The sequence below is a fragment of the Dipodomys merriami genome, unplaced genomic scaffold, assembly GCF_024711535.1.
Source record: "Dipodomys merriami isolate MVZ:Mamm:240054 unplaced genomic scaffold, mDipMer1.0.p SCAF_2, whole genome shotgun sequence".
NCBI classification, from domain to species: Eukaryota; Metazoa; Chordata; class Mammalia; order Rodentia; family Heteromyidae; genus Dipodomys; species Dipodomys merriami.
Window position 1 is genome coordinate 9,939,391 of NW_027203381.1, and position 25,672 is coordinate 9,965,062.

At 36.6% G+C, this 25,672-nt stretch overlaps 2 long non-coding RNA genes across 2 annotated transcripts in view; one reads left to right on the top strand and one right to left on the bottom strand.

Annotated features, from left to right (window-relative positions):
- LOC138831951 (uncharacterized) overlaps positions 1–25,672 on the top strand; it is a 651,402-nt gene that overhangs the window by 377,030 nt on the left and 248,700 nt on the right. The gene's annotated exons all lie outside the window — the stretch shown is intronic.
- Positions 347–6,891, bottom strand: LOC138831554 (uncharacterized). Its single transcript, XR_011373371.1, has 3 exons — positions 6,761–6,891; positions 1,467–1,724; positions 347–436 (listed from the first exon to the last, which is right to left on the bottom strand). It is a non-coding gene; the product is annotated as an uncharacterized lncRNA (long non-coding RNA).

Below are 25,672 nucleotides of genomic sequence, written 5' to 3' on the forward strand. Positions count from 1 at the left end.
ATGACAGTTTTAGTTCATTAAGAATAAAATAGACTTGCTATCCATTGGGGGTGGTTTCCTGAGGAAGGATTTTTTTTCATCATTCCACGTCACAAATCCCACAGAATATATGTACATTTTGCTGAATGAATACAGCATGTCTTGTAAATAAAAGGCTTATTTAAAAGGCAAATGGGAGCAAGTTATCAGTTCTGTGACAGACTGTGTGAAATTTGTAGTACATATTAAATGTAATTATTGCCCAAAATCCCATGAAATGAGCAATACCCTCATTTTACAGATAAGAAAACTGAGACACAAAAGAAGTGAATGATAGTTTTCATTTAACTGAATGTGTAGTCTGGATTTGGCTTTAGTTACATCTGATCCCAAAGCTTTGCTTGTTCACTGGATTAGTTTCTTAAGGCTCGGTGCACAGCACTACAAACAAGGTGGTCTGAAATGACAGAATTGTGAAAATGCCATACAGAGGGGTTATAATTACATGGGCAAGGTAATGAGTACATTTCTTATCAAGCATTGTTACCTCTTCCTATTCCTTCATAGTACTGGAAGATAAAAGTTCAAGATCAAAGTGTCATCAAAACCATGCTCCCTTGAAATATATGATACATAAAATTTGCTGTCATCCTTGACATTCTGTATCCTGTGGATGCACCATTCTAACCTCTGTCTCCAATCCTACTGGTCATTCATGTCATTCTCTAAGGATGCCCGACCTAGGATTAAAGTCTACTCTATTGCATTATGACTCATAACAAATTGTGTATATAGTGACACTATTTCCAAATCAGGGTGCATGTTGAAGTCCTGGGGTTTAAAACATCAGTGTCCTTGTGGGAGCAAAATTCTGTCCATAACAATCACCATACTTGATATTTACCAAGCTCAGATATTTATTAAACACCAGAAAATCCCATGACATGAGGCTTGCCTATTGATGTAGAGATTTGAGCATTCATACTACACCACTTCTTTCATTTATTTGGGAGGAGATGTATTTCCATAAAAATAAATATCAGTGATGGGTAGTTCTAGATATTCTAAGTTTGAGGTGATAACAGTACACAAGAGATTCCAGAAGTTTAAAGATAAACCTGTAGAACTTAGAGGAGAAGAAAGAATTGGAAATTGAGACTGGGAGCAATGTACACAGAGGACAAAGGGGCATGGTAAGAATTGATAGAAAATTCAATGGTCAGAATTAGAAGTGAGCTGACCTTCTATCCAGGCAGAGTCAGTAAGAGAGGAGAGAGGCCAGTTGTTCAACCCTGGCAATTGCTATTAGAAAAAAAAAGTGAGAAAAGATAGCCCACTGTGTAATAGAATATCTGGGGTAACTTTTAGTACACATTTCAGTGGAATGACGGGCAGAAGTTTGATTGCAGTTTGAATTTAGATGGTTCTGGACAAAAGCGTGACTCTGGAGATGATTAGAGAATAGTGTTAAGTGAGACTAGGCTTACTTAGAAGGAGCTGCTGCAAGTGTGATAGCCATTGTCAGTGAGGTTCACGGCCACCTGTAAATTTCAACCATGAATTGATGAATGGATTTTTGGACTTCCTGTCATGTAGCAGGCATTCTTCCCACTGTTGAGTCCATATCAGGGAACGAGGATGTGACAATTCTGGATACCACAGCATATACTTCTGCTTTGTAGACAGTGAGCAGGGAACTGAACACATGAACACACAGATTGTATTATTCTTTGTTCTGGTAGGAGCTGTGAAAAGAAGAAAACCAAGAAAGTTAGGCTCCTGAGGGACAAGTGAGATGACATATACTTGTACATATACACACACACACGTACACACACACACACACGCACACACACACATACACACACACACACACACACTGCTTTGAGCATGTCCTCATGAATTATGGGAGATACTAGACCAACCAAATTTAGTCGACTAAATTATGTGACTTTTTGGTTGCTGTTCATTTATTTGTCACTGTAGTTTGATCAGGGTGTATAAATGATGTGTGAGCGAATTCTCATCTACCTTTTTAGTTGACTTGATCCAAATTATTTCAGGATCTTCTAGGTAGACCTAATGTGGATCACAACCTGGACAGGTTGGCTTCAAACTGACTCCTCAATCATACCTTATGCAGAAAGATAAAACCCACAGTAGACTTTTTACTTTTGTGATGCTGGGGTTTGAACTCAAGGCTTTGTTCTTGCTCAGCATGCTTGCTTCGCTGACTCTTTATCATTTAAGCCGTATCTCTAGCCTGGCTTTTTTGTTGTTGATGATGTTATTTTGGAGACCATGTCACATATTTTTCTGCCTAGGCTGACTTTAAACCATGATCTTCCAGATCTTAACATCCTGAATAGCTAGGATTGCATGCATGAGCCACGGGTGCCTGGCTAATATAATGATTTTGATTATTAACATACCTTTTTTGTGTGTTATGAAGGAAATGATAAAATAATAGATTTTAAAATAGATTTTTAAATAGTATTTAAAAAATTTTATTGTAAAGGTGATACAGAGGGGTTACAGTTACATAAGTAAGGTCATGAGTACATTTCTATTTGAACAATGTTACCCCCTCTCTCATTTTTCCCATTATCATCTCCCCTCCCCCCCAACACTCCCTACATGAACTTTTTAGTTCTCAATTATCACTAAATCATTCTATTTTGGTGCCAACCACAAATCTGATACAGGTTTCTTTTGTGTTCTGGTTCAAACATAAAATGAAAATGTACAGCCTGAGCAGCATTCAAAGTGCTAAAATAATTGATATATATTAAATATAAATGTTTACATACAAATTTCATTTTGAATAATTAAGATCCCAGGGTGAGGGAAATTTAATTCCAATACTACCAGTAGATTATAAGCTGAGGCATAGTGTATTGGAAGAATATTAGAAAAGCCATAGAGGAAGTAACTCTTTTTAAAATGTGTTGATTAAATGTTTTTCTATGACATCCTGTTTTCCCCAGAAAGAATGATACACTGGCTCTAAAGCCATGGCAGGTGATCCTCAAAATGATGTCTCTTTTTAAGTGTGTAAGAGGTGCCCATTTAAAACCCATTGTTACAAGGGTGTCCAAGAAAAGGACTGCAGTATTATTTTAGTTGAAACTATTTATGCATTTCTGATTCTGGGGAATTATTTTGATGTTAGAAACATTTGTTGTTTTGAAAAACCTGTCTAGAAAATACTTGACGAAAAATAAAATTATTACTTGTTTTTTTATATCTAAAGGGTGATGAATTACATCTAAGTACTTCATTTCTTATAGTCTCATTTTCAAAGTTCTGCCATAAATTGAAGGCTTTAAAAAGTCAAATGAAGTACAGACATGATGCTGTGCTGGGGAGAGATGAGGTAGCAAATGGCTCTGCTTTGGTGGAAGCAATAGCGAGGATAAAGCTAGGCAGTGTGCTTAGTTTCCCATTCCTCTCTCCCCTCCAAATCCTCCAAAAGAACACACTGTCACATGACAGTGCCAAGAAAATAAGGTCAATATGCATCTAAAAAAATTACAAAAGACCCTGGCTGTGAGTAGGCAGCCAAGCCTGGAGGAGCTTTGCTGGAGTTGAGTTATCACCACATGTACCAGCTCAGTGGGAGGACTCCTTTCCTTCTTCACTGTGGTGCTGCTGCTCATCTACTGCCATCTTTGCTGACAAGATTCAGGCTGACAGTGGCCTGTGGCTCCATCAATTGAGAAAGGCAGTCAATTGGCAGCCTGTCTAGTGGTGAGCATGCTTGCCTCCCTGCCTGACTGTTTTGGACAAGAACAAGAGAGCAAATGGAATTGTGTGCCTTACTTTCTGTACTAACCCTGCTTAGCTTCCAAGATCAGATGAGATTGGATGTTTACAGTGGTATGGCCACAGACCAAATGCATCTTCTCCATGGACCTGTTCACTATGCTGAATATGACCCTTGATTGTTTTCTCTATAGTGAGAAACATTATAAAAACCAGTAGAAACACATAACATGACTGCAAACACTGACATGGCTGAAGGCTGACAGTACAAAGTATCAAATGGTTCACATTTGCTTTGGAGGAAGGTTCTATGTGTAATCATGACAGATGTTCAAGGAGATTATCCTTTTCCATCTCCACCCTGCCTCCTTGCAGCTAGCTCAAGCAGGACTTGTTCTAAAATAGCTTCTCTTTTATAAATAGATGAGGCTTGAGGCCTTCAATAGTACAAAGTCAAACATTCTACTCATCAAGAATTTCTTTCCCCAAATGGAAGGGGCTCCTTTCTTTCAGGCCAGTAGCAAAAAGTGCTGCTTGGCTTTTATGCCAGGAGCTTCCTGATGCCAACCAGAGACACTTCAAAGCTATTTTATGTCATAAGGAAACTTATTTAAGAACTTGTCCCCTATACTGATTGCAGACTGGATAGTAAGATTTTTTTTTGATGTGTATTTACTTTGTCACTAATCTCCCTCCAGGAGCTTAAAGTGAACAGGCATAATAAAATGCTTCTTGCTGTTTCTCTTCAAATTTAAGGATTGGCTGCACCACATGCCCTCTCTAGACTTATTTGGCTATCTCTCAGTAAAGGCTTTTCTTCCTCAAGTTCTCAATTCCCAGTGATAGTTCAAGAGCGTTTTGTTGGACACAGGCATTTCTCAGTCAAATGATGACACCTTATAACGCCATCTAATTTCAGATACATTTATCTAAAATTGTCAAAAAGGTAAAGAACAAGGACGTGAAGATGTGTTTGGAAAAAAATCTTCACAGCAGGGGGGAGTTTTGGGGCTAGAAAACAATTCCTTGTTCTGGTCCTATTTTGTATTGTTTCTTACTCTTTCAAAAAATATTTATTTGGGGGCACTTATTACTTGCATTTTCTAAGTTAAGGAAAAAGATTCAGTAAGGACTTATGTAGAAGGTACATAGACTTAAATACTTACATACACTTAAATAGGATGAAAAAACAGGCCACTGGGGGAAAGAATAGTTTCATAATTTTGGTGTGGTTCTTTGGACTCAGGAAGAAATTGAAAGCATCTCATTGCCTCTGTGGGCAGTCATTGACAACAGAGCTGGCAGAGCTGGTAGCATGAGGAAGACTCCTCAACAGTGGTCTCAGCTACAGCACCCATGAAGCTCCTCAGTTGCAACACTATGCAGTTCCCAAACCATAAGAAAGGTTAGGAATCCTTTGTGTGCAAATTCACAATGGCATAGGTCATCTCTTCTCATATCAGTGGTGGATGTGTATTTATGAAGGCCTGAAGGAGCCAAAGTAAGGGATTTGTATAAAGTCACAAGATAAACTGGTAACTAGGAACTAGAACTCACAATTCCTTGACAATTATTTCCCCTTCTAGGTGCTAAAAAATGATTCTCAGGTTTAGTTTTTAATTTTTATGACATCTCAGTACCATGTGATTCTATACTTGGCAATAGCTGAACTGATAAATCATATAAGTTTAACAGCAGATCTCTAAAAAAGCCCATTTGATTATTTCTGTCTCTATAAAGTCATTTTATTTTTAAGTGCTTTTCTCATTAATTCAGCATGGATCAAAATCTAAGTAAAATCTAGTTTTGCATTTTGAAATGATTCCTAAGTCCATGTGCCAGAGTCTATATTCTGGAAAGATACCATATTGGTTGGGATTTAGATGATGCAGAATGATTACATGCTATCCTATCCTCAAGGAGCTCATAATTAATTTTAGGAAATGAGAAACAATTAAGAAATAATTCAAGATGACATAGAGCACAATGTTAGATTGATGGGAGCCTGGGAAGACTTATGGAAAAGAAGCAATTCAAGTATATTAAAAAAATTAAAATATGTGTTTCTTGCCCAGAAGAGAAGAAGATAATACTATGTGGTTAAAACCAGGAAGATCCAAGAATGGCCTTTTACAGCCTTTGTGGTCTATAGAGAGCTTTCTTTGATCTGGTTCCACATTGATTCCTATGTACTTGGTCTTCAGAAGATTATCAGACCATAATATTGTTTAAATCCCCAAAGTTTAGTGCCTGGATTAAATTAAGAATAAATGACAGTAGTCAAAGTTCGTTGATGAATTAGGAGACTTTAGGGTCTCAAAGCTCTTTATCTTCATGGTTATGATAGTGTGTCTTTAAGAGTGTAGATCTAATGAGGAGAGTTAATTAAATCTATACATTGACTAGTTCCTTTTGCTTGAATTTACAGCTATTGTTTGTAAGTCAAACATCTTGCCCACAAAAACCCTTAATTGAGGTGGACCTTAGATGACCAGGTACAAATGGCTCAATAAAAAGTAATAATAATCACTGGTTTAGATATTTGCAGTATTAGGATGTGACGAGAGAAAAGGGAACCCAATGATGGATCAGGCAACAGGGTTCCATGGAGGGAAAAACTGCGAATCCCCAAGAATTCAAAAGTTTTACAACATACTTTCTATATTAAAGAATGATGATGTCAAGGGTCTGAAGTTCTATTGAGTCTATTTGCTCTTGAATAATGACCTTTATTTTAACGTGTTTCGAGTCTTTGGTATATCCTAGGAAGACATCAGTAGCTGGGAGTAGAAACAGGTAGATCAATTTAATCTAGTTCTTGTTATGTCCAGTTTGCCCAGGGAAGTCTATTCATTGGATGTAGTAGTTAAATTGGACATTTGACTTGGTTTTCCTTCCTTTCTGTCAGCCCCCAAAGCCCTGTGTTGACTAATGACTGGGTGCTACAAACACTGCTTTTATGTAATCCTCTCCCTACAAAACTGGGTAAGACTTTCAATGCTTGGAAAGAACTCACCTTTGGCATGTAGAGGAAGAAATAATGTTTAAGGATTCTGAGTTGTAGTTTCCCCTTACCACTTTGTTTTGTGACTGTGTACAAATCCTCCAGCTCCTTTAGACTTTTCCACTACTGAGGTGAAAGGAACTGATTTGGGTGATGGAATGCCACAGAAGATTCTAACTTCAATTTGGTTAGTAGACTCTCTCTTGCTGGCTTTTATGACCTAAGCTTCCATTCTATACACCATATACTGAGAGGCCCTTGAGGCAAACCTGAGGGCAGCCTGTGACCAACAACCAGCAAAGAATGAAGGCCCTAGCTCCAGCAGAACTATTAGATCATTACATCTGTGTAGGTTTGGAAGGGAGTTCACCAACCAAGCCTTGAGGTGAGGCCTCAGACTCAATTAACATATTCACTGTAGTCTTTGAGACCTCACGAAACTAAAATTCTAGCTAAGTCATGCCTGGACTTGTGATCCATGGAACTATGATGAAATAAATATGTCTACTTTTAAGCCATTCTGTGGTAATTTGTCGTATAACAATAGATAACTCATGTATTCTGTATCATCAGTTGTGAGTGAATTGTAGTTCTCAGTTATTTACACACAACATTGGGCCCCTTCATAATTACAGATGGAGATGAAAGACCCAACTGCAGTTCCGATGCTGCTTTCTAAAGAGCAAGGCACCACCTTTGAAGCCTCCTTTGTGCTTTCAGTGTTCACTCCAATATCTGAGGTTTGAGAGAGAAGCTGCATTGTGAGTAGGAGCACGATTGCTAAGAAGACTTAGCTCTAGGGGCTGACAATAAAGACAAGTTTTTCCTTGCAGGTAACAGATGGGGGGATGTTGATGCCTTAGCTGATGTGTCTTAAAATGTCTTTCCATTCTGTCAGGAAGAGACACCACAAACTCAGCTGACGAGCAGAGGAATGTATTTGGTGTTATATGACTTATCTATACATTAGAAGCTGGAAATTTCAGCCTTCATAACAGACAAAGTTGTCATATTTGAGAATTCTAATAACATATCTACGCATGGAATCTTGAAACTCATAGCAGAGGAAAGGGCAGTGAACAAGAACACTGAATGTGGCTCCCTCCCGTCTCTCTACTGATGTTAGTCAGAGGCTTTCTTGCTAGAACTTTACTGTAAGAAGCTTGAAATAGAATATAGGTTGTTTTTTCCTGTTCTTGTTTTTTTTCTTCTTTTCTTTCCCTTTTTGTTTTCAATTGCTCTCCTGAGAGAAAATTGAGTGTATGACAGGGAAGACAAGCATGAAACCTCTCCTATTCCAGGCTTGTGTTCTCAGGAGATTGTCCTTGATGTGTGAAGCTGCTCATTGAGTCTTCCCTGGAGTTTGTTTATTTGACCACTTTTCCTAGACTTAAATGCCTACATTAATCAATACCAAGTTTCTTCACACTGGGAAGAGTTATCAAGATGAGAACTTTTTAATTTAAAAAATTAAAAAGAAGGGTCTGGGAAGGTGGCTCAGTGGTAGAATGCTTGCCTTGCATTCATGAGGCCCTGGGTTCGATTCCCCAGCACCACATAAGCAGATAAAGGCCAGAAGTGGCGCTGTGGCTCAAGTGGTAAAGTGCTCGCCTTGAGCTGAAGAGCTGAGGGACAGCGCCCAGGCCCAGAGTTCAAGCCCCACGACTGACCAAAAAAAAAAAAAAAAAAAAAATAGAAAATCTGAGCGATGTACATAATCCTTAGAGAAATAGCAGATCTATTACTGGTCAGCAACCTAGTCACTAATAGTTGAGTTTTATTTTTGCTCCCTATGTTTGGATTGCTAATGGACTCAGGGTGAGAAGGAAAGGGTTTACTTACAGACATCTTCAAGAAGCTGGGATTGTTCAGGAGTTTAAGGCAGGATGCAGTTTACTGTCTAACTCAATGGATATTAGAATTCCTAGTCTGTTCTAGGAAGTGTGTGTGCTCTTGAGATATCATGTGTACAAATCTGCCTCTCCTGACAAAGAATCATTGATAAAGTAGGATGCAACATAGAAAATGTCCAATTATAAGTGCAGCTTGATAGAAATGATAGCAGGATAGCCTTGGTCAAATTTGCCTATAATCTCAGCATTTAGGAGGCTGGGACATTAAAACCATGAGTTCAAAGACAGCCTGGGCTACCTAGTGAGAATAAGAGAAATGTTCATTATGTAGTGAGACCTTGTCTCAATACTCTCTCACTCCAAAAAAAAAGTGACAAGAATACATTCAGGGACATCCAACCTGTAAGTAATGAAAGACTTCTTGATGTGGGAAGAAGACATAGTCTAAGATGCCTACCATTAGTTAGTTACCTGGTTGAGAAGCTTAAGCCAGAACATTAGAATTCACATGGAATGCTTATTCAGAAAGAGATGCTGGAAGAACAAAAAGGCTCAGGAGATAAAGCAGAGCTGAATGGGCTGAGGAATACAGCCTAGAAATACTCATTTCTGGCTATCGCAATGTCACTCTGCCTGCTATTATTTAGTTCCGTATTTGTATTATTCAATTTCTATTGTTCTCAAAATAAAATGCACTTAACATCTGTGGGCGTAATATGCCTTTTGTTCTTGTAGCACATATAGAAAATATATCATCCATTCAGTCAGTATTCTTTGGGCATTTATCATTCAGTGGTATTGACACTTATGAAAAAGATAATATCTTCTTGAGGTTGTATGATATTTAATTCTTTTTTCTTTTGCCTTTTCTTCTTCTTCTTTTTTTTTGTACTGCGATGGTACCCAGGACATTGTATACTTGCTAGGCAAGTGCTTTGCCAATGAGCTACATCCCAGCCCAGATATCTAATTCTGAAAACAGTGGTAAAAAGATATGTGGCTGCTGAGTATGGTAATTTTTTGATGTGTTCACTTTAGCTAAACGATGAAGACAAGAAACAGGACAGAAACCATTTAGAAAGAAGCATACCTTTTCACTGTTATTAAGAGAAATATCAACTTGGTAGTTACTATAAGGGGATTTTACAGATGTTGTTGAAATCTCTTAAGTTGACTAAGTTATGGAGATTTCCATATGAATCCTCTAAGAACAATCAGCTTTTTATGGAAAGAGATTCCCAGCAGCAGCTGGATTAGCAATTGGTCTCTCTTTGCTTGGTCTAGTTTTCATGACTGCCTGCCCTGCAGGTCTCTGAAATGTGAAATGTGTAGTTAGCTGCTACAGTCAAGTTACACCCATTCCCTACTCCTGTCCTCCTTTCTGTGTACATACACAAGTATCCCTCCTTGCTATGCATGGAGGATCAAATCTGTTATAAAATGCTATAGCATTTGCACATAACGTCTCTGTATCTAATTGCATAATTAAAACCATGTCTAAGGTATTTATAATACACAACAATCTTATGCTATGTAATTGTGATGCTGTATTGTTTATAGGGAAGTATGAAGAAAGGATATAGAGGTCCTATAGGTGTATCCTGCTGATTCTGTTTCTGCAGTTCATTCTGACTGATGCACTGAGATCTTAAAAGTACTGTGACCTCATTTAACACACATTTTATGCTTGGAACAACTATAATTGCTTGTGAAATTGGGATGACATTATTTATAAATCTATGCAATAATCGCCCAAGTATATTTCATGAGGTCTGGTTGGCTTTCAGTCTATTGCCTTTGCCTAGTATCTTTGGTTAAACAGTGAGAGGCAGCTGGTCACTGGGTGAGTTGCCCACACTCCTCCACTGCTCATACTTTCAGTTTTTTCTGGCTCAGTTCTGGAATGCGGTCTTTCCAGCTGGCGAGATGGGAAGTAGCATGCGCCAAGCTCTGTTGGAACATTTTAAAACAACATTGCCTATAACATAATTAAATAGGGATGACTGAAGACTTAATGCCTTTACTGACTAGAGTCAGGTCTACAGTTGAACCCAGAAACATGATTTTCTTTGTGTTTTTAAAAGCCAGGAAAAATTTACGGAGAAAATTGGGCTCTGTTATCTGTCTTGATTCCATCAAAGAATAGAGACCTTTTCAAGATTATTTGATTCAGCCTTCTGAACCACAATCTTTCTGCTCACTGCCTCCCAAGTAACTGAGATTATAGGCCAGATGTGTATTAATAATTATTGTGAAAGAAATGTATATTTAGAAAATTGAAGAAATGAAAAATGGCCTAAAATCACCCACGGGCTACTGGAGGAATCCACAGCTATGACCATATTCTCTTCTATGGACATCTCAACCAGATTTTCCCTGTTTTCCAGTATGTGTTAGCAGGCTGACCTCTGAAAACTGTCTGATTTCCTTGCCAAATGGCTTCTGATAATTTCATTTTAGAGAAGGCCCAGATTGGCGGGTTGTTAATATCTCTCTTTGTCAAAGTCTTGGTGTTCCTGGCAGTGGTTCTAGATACTTTTAGAAAGTTTTGAGTGTAATAGTGAATTCCAAGTGTTGCTCTTCTCTGGCTGCTCATTTTCTCCTATTTGCTATTTCAGTTTTTCTAATACCTTTATAAATGAGATCCCACAAATATAATTTTCCTGTTTAGTAGACAAAGGCAGCCTTTTCTTGACAGTCCATTGATAAATCTCCTTGCTCTCTTAACATAATATGAATATTTTACCATATAATATGGCTGCAAGATTTATATCTTTCTCAGTTTTTTTTGAGGAATAGTTTGCACATAATAATAATATTTAGCAATGTGAAGTTTATGATCTGATGGGTTCCTGTTTAGGTACTGGAGATTGAGCATGTTAGGTTAATGTTTTACCACTGAGGTACGTTCTTAGCCTTAATTTGATGACTTCTAATATACACCGAATTGCAATCCCATCACATTCCATCACATGAAACATCTGCAGAACTCCCTAATGTGCCAGCACAGTCAATTCTAGTCTGTTCATCCCCTTGTAGCCACTGATTTTCAGTCTTAGGTTTCATATACATGAAAATGTACATTGTCTTTATATCTGATTTATTTCATTTCACGTGATGTCTTTTGAGAATTATTTCATGGTGTTTTGTGTAACAGTAGCACATTTTGCTATTTATTTACCAGCTGTAGGGTATTTGGGATAGTTCCAGCTTTTGGTTATTACTATTTTTTAATTTAATTTTATTGTCTAGGTGATGTACAGAGGGGTTACAGTTACGTACTTAAGGTAGTGAGTGCATTTCTTGATTGTTACCCTCTCAATTGTTTTTCTCCCACTTTCCTTCCCTCCAAACTCCCCTTCCCCCTACCCAGGTGTAAAGTTCATTTTCAACATAAATTATGACTGAAGGTGTGCTTGTATGAATATGTGTTTTGACTTACCAAACACAAGTACTTAGGAAGGGGATTATTGTTTTTTCAGGTAATTACAAGTTTACCATAATTGAAAGGGCTATACAAATTTTCATTCTACCAAGTTATGAGAAATTTGAATTGCTTCACTAAGCACTGTCACCTTTGTAACACATACATCCTAGCATCCTAGGAGGTGTGCAGTTGGACATTATTTAATTTCCTTACTGACAACTGATGTTGACTATCTTTACTTGTACTTATTTGTTATTTGTATATCTTCTTTGGTGAAATGTCTATCAGATATTTTGTCAATTTTTAATCAAGTTGTCTGTGATTAAATTGTATTGCATACATGTTTTTAAAAAGACATTTGCAAATATTTTAATGTATACTTTAGTTTGAAATTTAAATTGTATTTCCCGGTCTTGATGAGCAGATTTTTAACCTAGATTTTTATATAGGCTTAAAAATTCTTCCTAGAGTAAATATAGACTATATATCACACCATTTTATGAATATGCCACAATATATTATTAAAGTTTCCTCACTGTAACTTCTTGCTATAACAATATTGTTTTGCTCATTTACTTACTTGTATTTTGCATGAGATGATTATAATCATGTTACTCAGGAAAGTACTATAACAATTCAGGATTATTATATTTGGTATAAAGTTGTTTTTATCTAGTAGACTTTCTTTATGTTTTATTTTTTGTAAGGATACAAAATAAAAACAGCCTGCAAGTCACATGAGAGTTCCTTTAAGGTAAAATACTTTTTATTCCTTCCTCTCTCCCATTCAAACTTGAGGTTTGGGGGATTGATTACTATTAAACTGTACAGTGAACACTGAACATCTTGGAATAACAGTTTCAATATATTCAAACCCTCCAGTGCCTGGATAGTCAATGGATCAGATGCATTTATTTAGTTAAATTACAATAAAGGGCTAAAACGTTACAGGTCTATAGGGACAATAGAATGAGAGGAACAGAACGGAAACAAAGATTCAACAGAGTTGAATAATAGTGAAATTGCAAGGTCTCTTATTACCAAATTTGAAAACAAGAGATAAATGTAGCAGTGGTGGGACTATTCATAGAGAAAATGATCTTCAGTTATCCATAAAAGATGGGAGTGAAATAAAGATATTAGCCCAAGAAAATCTCATGGTTTGAGCGCACATTTTCATTGAAAAGTTACTTGGGCATATATTTCACTAAAATATGAAATGAAGTAAGAAAATAGAGACATCCAATTACTGAAGAAGGAGATTCAGCACAAGCTAGTAATAAAGCACCATGTAAGAATGCCAACAAAAGGAAATTCCTAGACCACCATCACATCGCAGCCTAATCAAAAAAGAAAGCAGTACAGACTGAAGATGGAGACACTCAGGAGCTCCGGAAGGAAAACCACAGATTAAGCAAACTGATGAAGGAGATTTGTGTGTATGTGTCTGCACACGCACGCCTGCAAGCATGTGTGCACACACACGCATCACTCAACTGTGCCTAATATCACAGCTATCAAAGCATGAAAATATAATATGCTAGCTTTTATTTGATGTGTTAACATTTATGTCAATATATTTTGTATCTGGTAATAATATATAATACTTCCTCTGACAAATTAACATATAACTTTATTGGGCATGTAGAGGCAGTGAGTAGGATGTAAGATGATGGTGGCATAACAGAGTCAAATCTTGAGTTAGGCATGGGGCAGATATTTAAACACTAACATGAGGCTAAGGCAGGATGATGATGGGTTTGACAGGCTGTATACTTTATGTACTATCCAGATGCGTGTAAAACTGAGAACTTAAGGATAAACATATTTACACTTAAAAACACAGAAGGAAATACTAGAAGAAAGTTCAAAGTAATGATGAAAGTAATTGATTTTGGGGAGTGTGAGAAAAACAGGGCAGTTTTTGCTAATTGTCATATAAACCCCTATTACAAGATAAGTTATGTACATGCATTACTTTGGAAAGCTCATTAAAACATGGATATAGATCTAACGCTGGTGACTCATGCCAATAAGCCTAGCTACTCAGGAGGCTGAGATCTAAGGATTGTGATTCAAAGCCAGCCTAGGAGTCTCACATCCATTCTGTGAGACTCTTACCTCCAACTAACTACCAAAAAAAGCCAAAAGTGGAGCAATGGCTCCAAGTGGTAGAGTGATAGCTTTGCGCAAAAAAGCTCTAGGAGTAGCACAAAAAAATTGGAAGTAGAACTTATCATCTGTTATCCCATTTACCCCGTGCCATTATCCCCATTAATTTCTTGACTTATAAAAATCTTGTCATTCATCTTAACTATGTTAACTTCAACCAATACTACGTACGATACAGCATAATTCCTTTGCTTTTTACTCCTTATATAGCCATACCATTTTTATGACTCTTACTTAGTAAATAATAAATTCTAACACAAGATCCATTTAAGTTATTTGATTGCTTTAGACATTTTAAAACAATATCTCTCATGGTATAGATTTTATTTGTTTTTTTTTTTTTTGGGTCCAGTCGTGGGACCTGAACTCTGGGCCTGGGCGCTGTCCCTCAGCTCTTCAGCTCAAGGCTAGTGCTCTACCACTTGAGCCACAGCGCCACTTCCGGCTTTTTTCTTTTTGCTTATGTGGTGCTGAGGAATCGAACCCAGGGCCTTGAGCATGCAAGGCAAGTGCTCTACCACTGAGCCACCTTCCCAGCCCCTCATGGTATAGATTTTAGATTCTACTGTCCCCCAACTTTAGTACATAGGAACATTTAGCTTCATGTACTATCTGTAACTAAATCTTAGCAACACCCTACATTTTCTCATGGCAGTCAGAAAGTGTTGCTTATATATTTCCAGTTGAATTACACAAATAGTTATTTCTTTCTTAGATACAGCATTAAAACAGGTGCAAATACCCAACGTGTGGACCTGATGATGGAGCAGGTTATATTAACCTTTTCAACAAGACATTTGGGACAGGCAGTTAATCCATGAAGCTATCGACTGGAAAAAGACATCACCATCCTTACTGCTCTATTGAAGAGCTGTCTAAAATGATATATATGTGTATATATTTGATGTTAAGGAGGAAAAAGTAAGTCATCTTCTGAAAATTAAAATAGAGGTATCTTAACCTCATTTGTATAAAGTGTCCATAACAGATTCCTATTTCCTATTTGATAGGAATATTTTTAGTTTTTCCCTTATGGTGTCTGTTGTGGTTGGGTAAAGTGGTCGAATTGGATATTCCATAACAACAGAATGTAGTCCCTTCAGAACTAGGAACTGAGTGTAGTAATTTCAGAATGTAGACTCTTCAGAACTGACTTCTTAGAACATCTTTTTACAAGAGTTACTGTGTGAAACAATTTATTGAAAATCTTAAATAGTTAGGACTTGGAATATAATCTAACAAAAATCTTAGTAGCTTTCTTTATTTTAAGGCATCTCTGGATTATCTTGACCTGAAAGAAAGCTCCATATCAAAAGAGATGTGTCTTGTTTCAAGTTGTTGTTTTTTTCTTTCTAAAAAGTTAACAATTATATTAAGTGAAGTAAGCCAGGCCCAAAGAAACATAGGTCCCATGGTTCCCCTTATTTGCAATATCTAGTATATGTCTGAGTCAAGCAGAAAAGGTCAGATAAGGTGATGTTAGGGAAATGCTTTGTATGTCCCTCCCCCACAGTATAACCCTGCTTTCACTGTATTTGATGTTGGTATAATTTGTGGAGGGGAAGGGGAAAAACAAGTCGTTTAAATAGGGATACAGGTGGACCCATTGCAACAATGAGAAGTACAAGTCGTTTTGTCAAAAACGAACTTTACAACTTTGGTGGGGGGGGCAGGGAGGATGGGAGGGGATGGGAAGGGGAAACAAAGGAGGAGGCTACAATGCTTGATAAGAAATGTACTCATTATCTTGCCCATGTAATTGTAACCCCTCTGTACAGTATTTTCACAATAAAAAACTTTTTAAAAAGTTAACAATTAGTGCAGTTATTTTATCATGATGAACAAATAGAACTAAACCAAGGACTGAAAGAAGCATGCTCATGGTGATTATGAAGATTGAGGAAAAGCTTTCAATGAAGAAGAAAAAAATGACAACTTCTTAAGTGGGAAAGAAAATAAGTTGGTGGAGTAAAAAAAAATTAAACAAGGAAGCATTCAAGAAAGACCTACAGGGAATCCGAAAGGAGCTTGTAAGGCAATGCTGATGATGAGAAATACACAATTCAAAAGACTAAATTAAAAGTTGGTTTGAAAGTTGTGTTGACATTTGGACTCTTATCACTGTTCTGTCTCTTCAATAACTCCAGTTTAAATGCTCCTCTAATTTAATGAATGGCAACCCAAATCAGAGTAACTCAAAAAAAGGGAGGTGGATAGAAGATCCAGGTAGTTTTACTTTCACATAGCTCATGTTAAAGGACAGTATTCTAAGGATTTCTTTCTATGTACAGTATTTTCCAAGGTAAAGGCAAGATGCCGGACCTTTTCCCTGCTATCTGAAACCTGACTATTATTTCATGCCAGCAGATTGTTACTGTCTGCTCGTTTACTGAGCTGAGCACTTGGCTTGCTTCAGCTTTGGGGCATATGGCACCAACAAAATTCCCAGAAGAACTCTTACAGTTTTGTATTGGCAAAACCTCAAAGCCAAATGCAGAGTGCAGCTTTACTGTGAATTGAGAAGTAACGCATCTGGGGACATAAGTGGCAGTTGTTAATAGGCAAGCACAATATCCAAGAGAAATTAGCGACCAGATTTGGCTCAGGAATGAGAAAAATATATTCAAGTATCGAGACCTGAAAGATATCATACAATAACCACTTTCTAACCATATTTTATTATGAAATTGTAACTACTTTTAAAATTGTAAATTTGTTTGTTTGTTCTAAAACAGTTGGATATTTCTAGTACAGATTTGTGTGATTCCCAACCCATGTCTTCATCCTGTGGAAAGTCAGAGCTGGTATGCACAGGTATTCACATCTGATTTTTCACCATTTCTTTTCACCATGTCTTACAGACAAAATTTAGGTCTCAGTGGAAAATCTGTTTAGATTGATTGTCTATTATAATCTCCTAATTTCAGGTCCCTGAGAGAATAACTTTTAATTCAGTACTGAAATAACATTGGAGTTTCTCTTCCTTCTTCATTTCTTCCATCTCTTTCTTTGCATGGTTCAGAGTTACACCAAAGTAAAGGATTATTACTAAGTAAGTGTAGGCTTAATAATAAACTGATCAAAGAAATACAGTACTTACAGTGAATTGGTGTGAGTGCAGAAGGCAGAAGCAAGTGACTTCTTAGCATCTGTGTTAGTCAGCTTACAGCTGACTGCAGCTTGCTGCAGATACCTGATACAAATGAACTTCAAAAGAAGTTGCTCATCACTTAAGAATTGGAGATTGATTATCAATTGCCTCATTGGTTTGGGAAGCATATGTAAATACTTACTTCACAACCAAAGAGGAAAGAATTCTCTTGAAGGACAGACCCCAAGTGGCCTAAAGAGATCTCACTAGACTCATCTTTGAAATATTTTTCCACATATCAGTAGTTCTAGGCTGAGTACTAAGTGTTTAATATATGGGAATTCAAAATTCAAGCAAAAGCACCAATGCATCTGCTTTTCTAATCATTAGTGCTTTCTACTTATGGTGAAAGAGCCTAGAATGTTCATACAATTGAAAATAGCTGCATATATCTTCAATTTGTCCACATCTTTCTTGTTTGACTCTGATTCACTAATATGAAAGCTTATTTATTTTAATTATAATGGCAAAACAAGGAGTTAAGGAGTTTAATAGAAGGAAAGAAAGAGAAGAAGGGGGAGAGAGAGAGAAAGAGAGAGAGAAAAAAATACCATTAAGAGAAATGGTGGCACTAATATGGAAGTTTAGAAGGAATGAATGTTATGAACACTCTAAATCAAAATACTAATAATCTGCTAATATTGAAAATCATGTATTATCAAATGGTACATTAACATGGTGAATGACATGACATGATTCATTCTATGATTCTTTAAATGAGAGAATTAACCACATAGCATATAGTGCATTTCAAGAGCATTTAGTGAAGGGTTAATTTTCTGCTTCTAGGCTAGCTTATATACTATATTAGTGTTATAATGAGGTCCAAGCAGATGTGAATGTTTCTAAACTACTGGCAGGTGTAATTATATTAGTTGTATATGTCATCTGGTGCTATAAGAGATTGTGACCATGGGGATAATTGGATCCAAGTATACTGAGATCAAGTAGAGAAGTGTTTGAGAGGGATGTAAGTGAGTATGACTTGTAATTACTCCTTTGGTCCAGAATGAACATTGACCTAAACGAGATATTCAAAGGTAATGAATGATCTGTTCTTACCAGAGATTGCTCCACTAGTCGACATTCATGCTTTTTGGAGAATTACGAATCCAAATTATACTTTTGGTCATTTTCAGAGTCACCCTTAAATCAGGAACGATTGTTGGTCTTCAAAGACATCCCTCAATATAACTCAATACACAAAAGAGTGTGTTGTAATTATTTGATGTAGTAAAGCATATTTCCTTCTATTTTTCTTTCAGGAACTTGCCTCTCATGGCTTTTTACCATTGTTCTAATATTTTTTTCTAATTTTGGTGCAGTACTGTAGAGTGAATTGAGCTTCGTGCACTTGCTAGGTAGGTGCTCTACTGTTTGAGCTATGTCCCAGTCTTTTTTTTTAATTTAATTTAATTTTATTTGTGAACATACTGTACAGAGGATGTCCCAGTCTTTTTACGCTTAGTCTGTTTTTAGGTAAGATCTCACATTTTTTTCCTGGGGAGGCCTTGGATGATGACCCTTTTATTTTTACCTCTCTTGTAGTTTGTGTCATATTTTTGTGCCACCATTCTGAGCTCTAGATTTTATTTTTCCGTCTTTAAAGAAGAATCTATCTGTATGTTTAAGCAGAGACATGTCTGATTAAATCAGGCTTTAATCTTTCTGGGAAAATAGGATTTTGAACCAAGATTTATGAACTATAGCTTCATGTCAAACACTAAATGATCCTTTGAGTATTTGCTAAAAACTGTCATTATAAGGGAAAAATGACATTGCAGTTGAAGTATCCCAAAATTACACAATGAAAGGCAATGTCATAGTCATAACAATACTAATACTTGTAATATGCAGACAAAATATAATGCATCTTGGTCTACTTTTCAATTTATTATGAAAAATTTCCTGTCACAGCCTTCAAAACTGTACCTTTTAATGTGTGGATCATGTGATGATGGTACCAATTTTTTTCTCTTTCACAGACAGTGAACTGTCAGTGATAAATCATTACTCTCATCTCATCAAATAATTCAGAGCATGCTTGTAAAATGCAGGAAAGAATTTACATGATTACAAATAGATTGATCTTTACCCATCTTAGGAAGTATTTCAGTTCCAAATACTAATGTCAGAGCAGAAGGAAAACTGGCTTTCCACAGGTTGAACACATCACTTGGACATAATAATAGCCTTTCAAGTTCCAAACTGCTTAGGTAAAGTTCTTTGCCTTTCTTATTGTGATTATAGAGATAAACGGAGTCACATATGGTCTCCAAAGCACCTTTCTTTTTTTTTTTCTCTCTTTTTTATATTGTGAAAATACTGTACAGAGGGGTTACAATTACATGGGCAAGATAATGAGTACATTTCTTATCAAGCATTGTAGCCTCCTCCTCCTTTGTTTCCCCTTCCCATCCCATCCTCCCCTCGCCCCCAATCTTTTCTTATGATCAAATCTATGTCAGAAATCCTCTAAGTGTCAATCAGGGGACAGTTACTTTGACTCCCTGAGTTTGTTTTCTAGTCAGCTAGCATCCCAGTCAGGGGCATTCATTGTCTTCATTGTTAATACATAGAACAAAAGCAGATGGGAATGGTTCCTTGTATTATATGCTAATTCTCTTCAAGACAGACTGCTTTGCCTATGCCAAGCATATATATCTTGTTTGCTTTTTTTCCCTTTGCATAATTTCCAAGTAGAAAGTTTGAGTCAGTTTCAGAGTAGGCATATACCTGTTTGGAATAGTTGCAACTTTTCCACTGTTAAACATATTTTCCCATCTATAGAAGTAGCCCAAAACAATTAGTATTCTGATGAATTCAGATTATAGGACATGATATAAACATATGGCCAAATATTCCTTTTATGCCAGATTCTGCATACTACTTTTCACTTCAAGAGACAGTAATCAATTCTATTGCAAAGGAAAATTCAACAAGAAAATTCTTCACTGCATAACTATAATTATAGAGCAATTTCTTTTGTTTTGAAAAAAGAAACAGAATTATAAAGGCAACTCCAGATCATTCAGTAGAACATGAAATAGCTATGCAAAAAATCACTATATTTTCATTCTTACATGGATATTCACAAGGGAAGGATTTGAACATTCTTTTTTTTTGACTAAAGCTCTGTGATATGTCATCATAGCTATGTATATACAGGAAAGGAAAAGCATTGTATATGTTGGATAAAGGAATAATTTAAAACCTGAATGTTCTTCCTAACATACTCATTCAATTATTAAAGCTCCTGTCTGTGAGCTGGTTGGCAAATAACTAACTGAGCTGCTCCCAGTGTCTTTCACATTATAGAAACTACATTCTCACTGTCTAGAGCACTTGTTTAATGGCCTGATTATCAATATCTGAATTCAACTTGAACATATCCAAGTAATGTTGACTTTGTATGAAAAACAGAACTGTTTGCAAGAAGTTGGATTATATTTTATTATTCTTCAAAAACTGGTTTTATCTTTGATATACAATTTAAAATATAATTTAAATGGTGTGCAGTTATTTTATAATTCTGTGCTTTGGTTGGGATTCAAATTGTAATTTTGAAAAGCAAATGTTTTCTTTATACAATACACTAATTGGGAGGATTTAATATGTTAGGTAAGATGCTTAGTTTCTTAGATTTGAATCTTAGTGACTTGAACTTTCACATTCTTATTCAAGTCAGGAGACTTAATTAGTCTGTTGGCTGTCACCTTCTTCATGCTTTCAATTGCTTCAATACATGGTCATTCTGCAGACTTTCAAAGAAAGCTACTTTCTTCTGGCAAGAGAAGAGCCTGGGGTAGATTAATCATGAAAACAGAATTGGATATTCACTTACCATGGATGCATGTTGGCAAATCTTATTTAAAAGAAATATTTTTAAAAGGCTTAACTCAAAATCATATTAAAGATGTTAACAAAATGAAGTGAATGTAAACTGATTAGGCATAAGTTCAGACTTTCATAGTCTGAACTTATATATTATATATGAGATTATATGAAATTATATTTTTAGATGATTAAAATCTTCCATTCAATATGTTAACTCACTCAGAGTTTGGCCCCTTAGTCCTCTAAGCACCACGTTTCCTTCACACTGGTCCTCTTCTTGGGAGATGATCCAGCTTGGATCAATGTTGACACATCTAATTATTTGAACAGGGAATCTTTTTTTGGGGGGGGAGGTCGGTCGTGGGGCTTGAACTCTAGGCCTGGGCACTGTCCCTCAGCTCTTCAGCTCAAGGCTAGCACCCTGCCACTTGAACCACAATACCACTTCCGGCTTTTTTCTTTCTGCTTATGTGGTGCTGAGGAATCGAATCCAGGGTCTCATGCATGCAAGGCAAGCACTCTACCACTGAGCCACCTTCCCAGACCTGAGACTGGGAATCTTAATGTAGAATCCACTGACCCAGGAAGTTGGGAGCTGGTGACTTATTAAGTTGTGAGGTTCAGCTTTTTTTTCTGTTGACAAAATCCTTGGGTTTTCATTAAGTTCTCTAAGGAGCTCACCCCTCAAAGGGATTAGTGCTCTTGTTCATCACCAACAGAGGGCCAAGAGTGAGGACATAGGTAAGCCATATTATTCCCAAGTCTTTAAGTTCATTAGATCATTATCCATGTACAGATCTAAAAATAAGCATGTTATGAAAGAGTTCACTGTACTGCTCTCAAGTTGAAACTCTTTGTTAAGTGCTCATTGAGGGGTTAGCCATTGCCCAATATCCTGAACTAGAAACTTAGAAGTCATCTTTGCATTTGCTTGGTTTGCCATACTTGCCGTCCAGTCAACCAGCCATGTTGCATGGATCCGGTGTAATACATAGCTCTCAAACTGTGCAACTCTTTGCTGTCTGCAAATACCTCCACCATGTCTCACATAGGTTCTCGAATTTGCTTCCAAATGGATCTCTGCCGACAGTCCAGGAGAAGTGATTTTCTAATGTTCAAATCTGATTAAATCACCCCTCCTACTGTTTAAACCCTCTTTCCTTCCATCTGTTCCCTAACAGAGATGTTCCCAGGTGGCACAAATGCAAACATTCCCTACACTATGTGTGGTCTAAAGAATGAAGAACATCTTGTGCTTTCATTCTGTATCTGGTACTGGTTTTGTGAACTGATTCTTGGAATAGAATGTACTATGTTTCATTGTGTCATACTTTTACATGACAATGTAATATGCACATAGTTGAAAAAAAATGTCTGTCGCTTGGAAAATTGCCAAAAAGCCAACTTTAACTGAATAAATAAGACTAAGTTGACTGAATTAAATATTGCTATCTTACCTCTTTGTATAAATAAACAATACTTATTTCTCAAGATTGATTTTGCTTTACAAGCATAAATGGTGCACAAGTTAAATTTTAATGTATAACCAACTATCCTAAAGCCTAGTGTCCAGTTTTCTATTCCTTACCATGCTACCCACAACTTCTGCACCTTTTCTACTTCTTCTAGTCTAAAGCTTGTACAACCTCCTCATTGCTATGAGTTCTGTGGAAAGTAGGCTAATGTACTTGCTATCTATCCAGCCTTTGGCTGTTCTATGATTTGGTCTACTTGTAACAGTAATGGTAGGAATCCTCTTGCCAGTATTTTTGATCTGCTCACTCTAGAACCAACTCAAGTGCTATTTCTTTGGGGACATCTTTTTTGTGGAAGTACTGGGGTACTCAGAACTTGTACTTGCGTGGTAAGTACTCTATCACATGAGCCATGTCTTCAGTCCTTTTGATTTAATTTGTCTTTCCTATAGGGTCTCACACTTTTGTCCTTGCAAACTTCATTTCACAATCTGTTTCTATCATTACCTCCCAATTATGTGGCCTTAACTACCATTCCTGTTAAGTAAGCAATTTTCTCTTTGTGTTCACATAACAGTTCATTTAGTTGTGTTATAATAATTGATTAACCTATGTGTCTATCTATGGCTCAGAAAATAACTTCAACAAATGGATAAACCATTGAATAAGAGTAATTGACGTTTTGATATTCCTAGTGTGGGCATAGGGGTGCTATTGAAAATGATCACAAATGTTCAAGAAGACTTGGGTTTATGTTATGGAAGATACATGAGAAAGTTGACTAAAAGTTTTAGGTGTGATTAGTCAAAGCCATTGAAGAAAATGGGAGAAATTATGGAAAATGCATAGGGTAGCACAGAACCTCTATGCCATATCGAATGATACTTGAGGGAGGCACACAATCCTATATTAAATCTTGTCAGATTTTATTCTACTTTTGGCAATATTTCAACTCAGACACTAACAATATTAAAAAGCATCTATGAGTTGACACATAACTCATAGATTATTTCATTTTCCCTTATAAAAGTGTGAGGTTTAATTTGCATCCTAAATCAAGAAATACGGTGTTTTCTGATGAGAGAGAAAAGTTTATTTTTGCTTTATTGGAAAAGTCTATATTTGTGCAACAAGTGGTTTCAACCGATTTGTACAGTAAATATGTTTTGTTTATTTATTTTGTTTATATTATATGGCTTTGGTTCTACATTTCAAGTTTTCTTTAAATCTGAAATAATGCATATAATTTAATATGCTTTGATTTAGGAGCCAATATCAGAGATGTAGAGATATCATTCACAATTATTGCTGTTATTTCCCAGTAGCCAAATCATCTTTTCAAAGGGAGAATTATAAAGGGTAATTTGAACAAACAAAGCAGAGTTTACCTGGTGGAGATGGAGATGTTGGAGAGGCAGAATCCCTCAATTACATTAACATAATTCTCTTTGGCATGGGAGCCTTCCAGGGTCTTAGTGGAGCAATGGAATACAGCAGAGTAATTGTGGATAATTACGGGATAATTATGCTACATGTATTTTTTACCACAAAGACTATGGCTAGGCCACCTACCCATCTCCACTCTCAAGACAGAGGGCTAAAGAGCATGGAGGGAAAAAGTAGGAATGAAACAAAGCTAAGAATCTGTAGGAGATAAATTGTCTTAAAGTGATCATTTTTTATTAAACTGTTCCAGAGCTTTTCTGTAAAGCAGTTTACATGACAGGTGAAATCTCAGGCACTCAACAAAAGAAAATGAAACAGGAAATAGTGGAAACCCATTTTGGTGTTTTGCTAAAAAAGATAGAATGTAGAATGGGAGAGATCAACTTAAAGCTGTTAGATCCCAAGCGTGTCAGATACACATTTTCCCCAGACTTGTGAGAAGTGAGACATATAATGAATACACAGTGATAATCAAAGTGCAGTCCGTCATAAATTATGGTGATTGCAAGTAATATGTCCTACTTTGGCCAAAGCAATAGGTAGCATCCTTGTAGTGGTTCCTGTTAGAGGATATTTTGGAACTATTGAACCCCAAATTTGCAAAAAAAAAAAACTCCTCTAAGTACCATAGGGATCACTAGAGATAGTAGATCTACTCATCTGCTCGAAACAAAGAATGGGACTATAATTTTTCTGTTTCATTCTTTCTGGGAAAAATGATATTTCTGCCACTGTCAACTCTCTCTCTCTCTCTCTCTCTCTCTCTCTCTCTCTCTCTCTCTCTCTCACACACACACACACACACACACACACACACACACACACACACACAGGCACAGTGTTTTTAGTATGTATTAGTGAATAGTTATACACATTTTATAATCTCCCAGAAAATGTTTACTTAAGTTCTAATTGTGTGTATGTATTTGAACGTTTATGTATCTGTTTATTTATGTGTGAAGAATGATTTACTGAGCTCCAGGGGATGGATTAGGACTGGCAAGGAATATAAATTCACTTGTAACTTCCTCTACCCCCCGTCGTCTTATGCTGACTACCCGAGAAGTAGACATATACTTGCTTGTGGTAATGGAATATCTCTCAAGAGCCTCACAAGGTCTGGGGCTTTTGCTCTTGCACAGTTTTTGTGAGACTAGCAAGATTATCTCTGTGTCAGTAATTGCTAGATGGCTTTCATGTTAATTATAGCCAAACATAATTTTAAACCAAAACAGGGACCAGTTGGGGTGTCAGTAAGAAATCAGATTTATAAGAGTGTAAATTTTAATTGCTTTTCTCCATATTAAGGGACACACTTTATGTTTTACATAGGATGTAGTTCATAATGCACAGAATGGTTTTAGTTGACCTGAATAATATTTCATAGGGTCTATTCACATGTTTCCTCAGTTGGCAGAAAGACAAATTCAACATTTATTATAAGATTAATGTGAACTATACTGGAGGAGTGGATTAGCCTTTCTTTAGACAACAAGCTGCATTCTAGGAGATGTCTATGGTTATCTTTCTCCAAGTCACTAGACTTTCTTTACTCTATGTGTC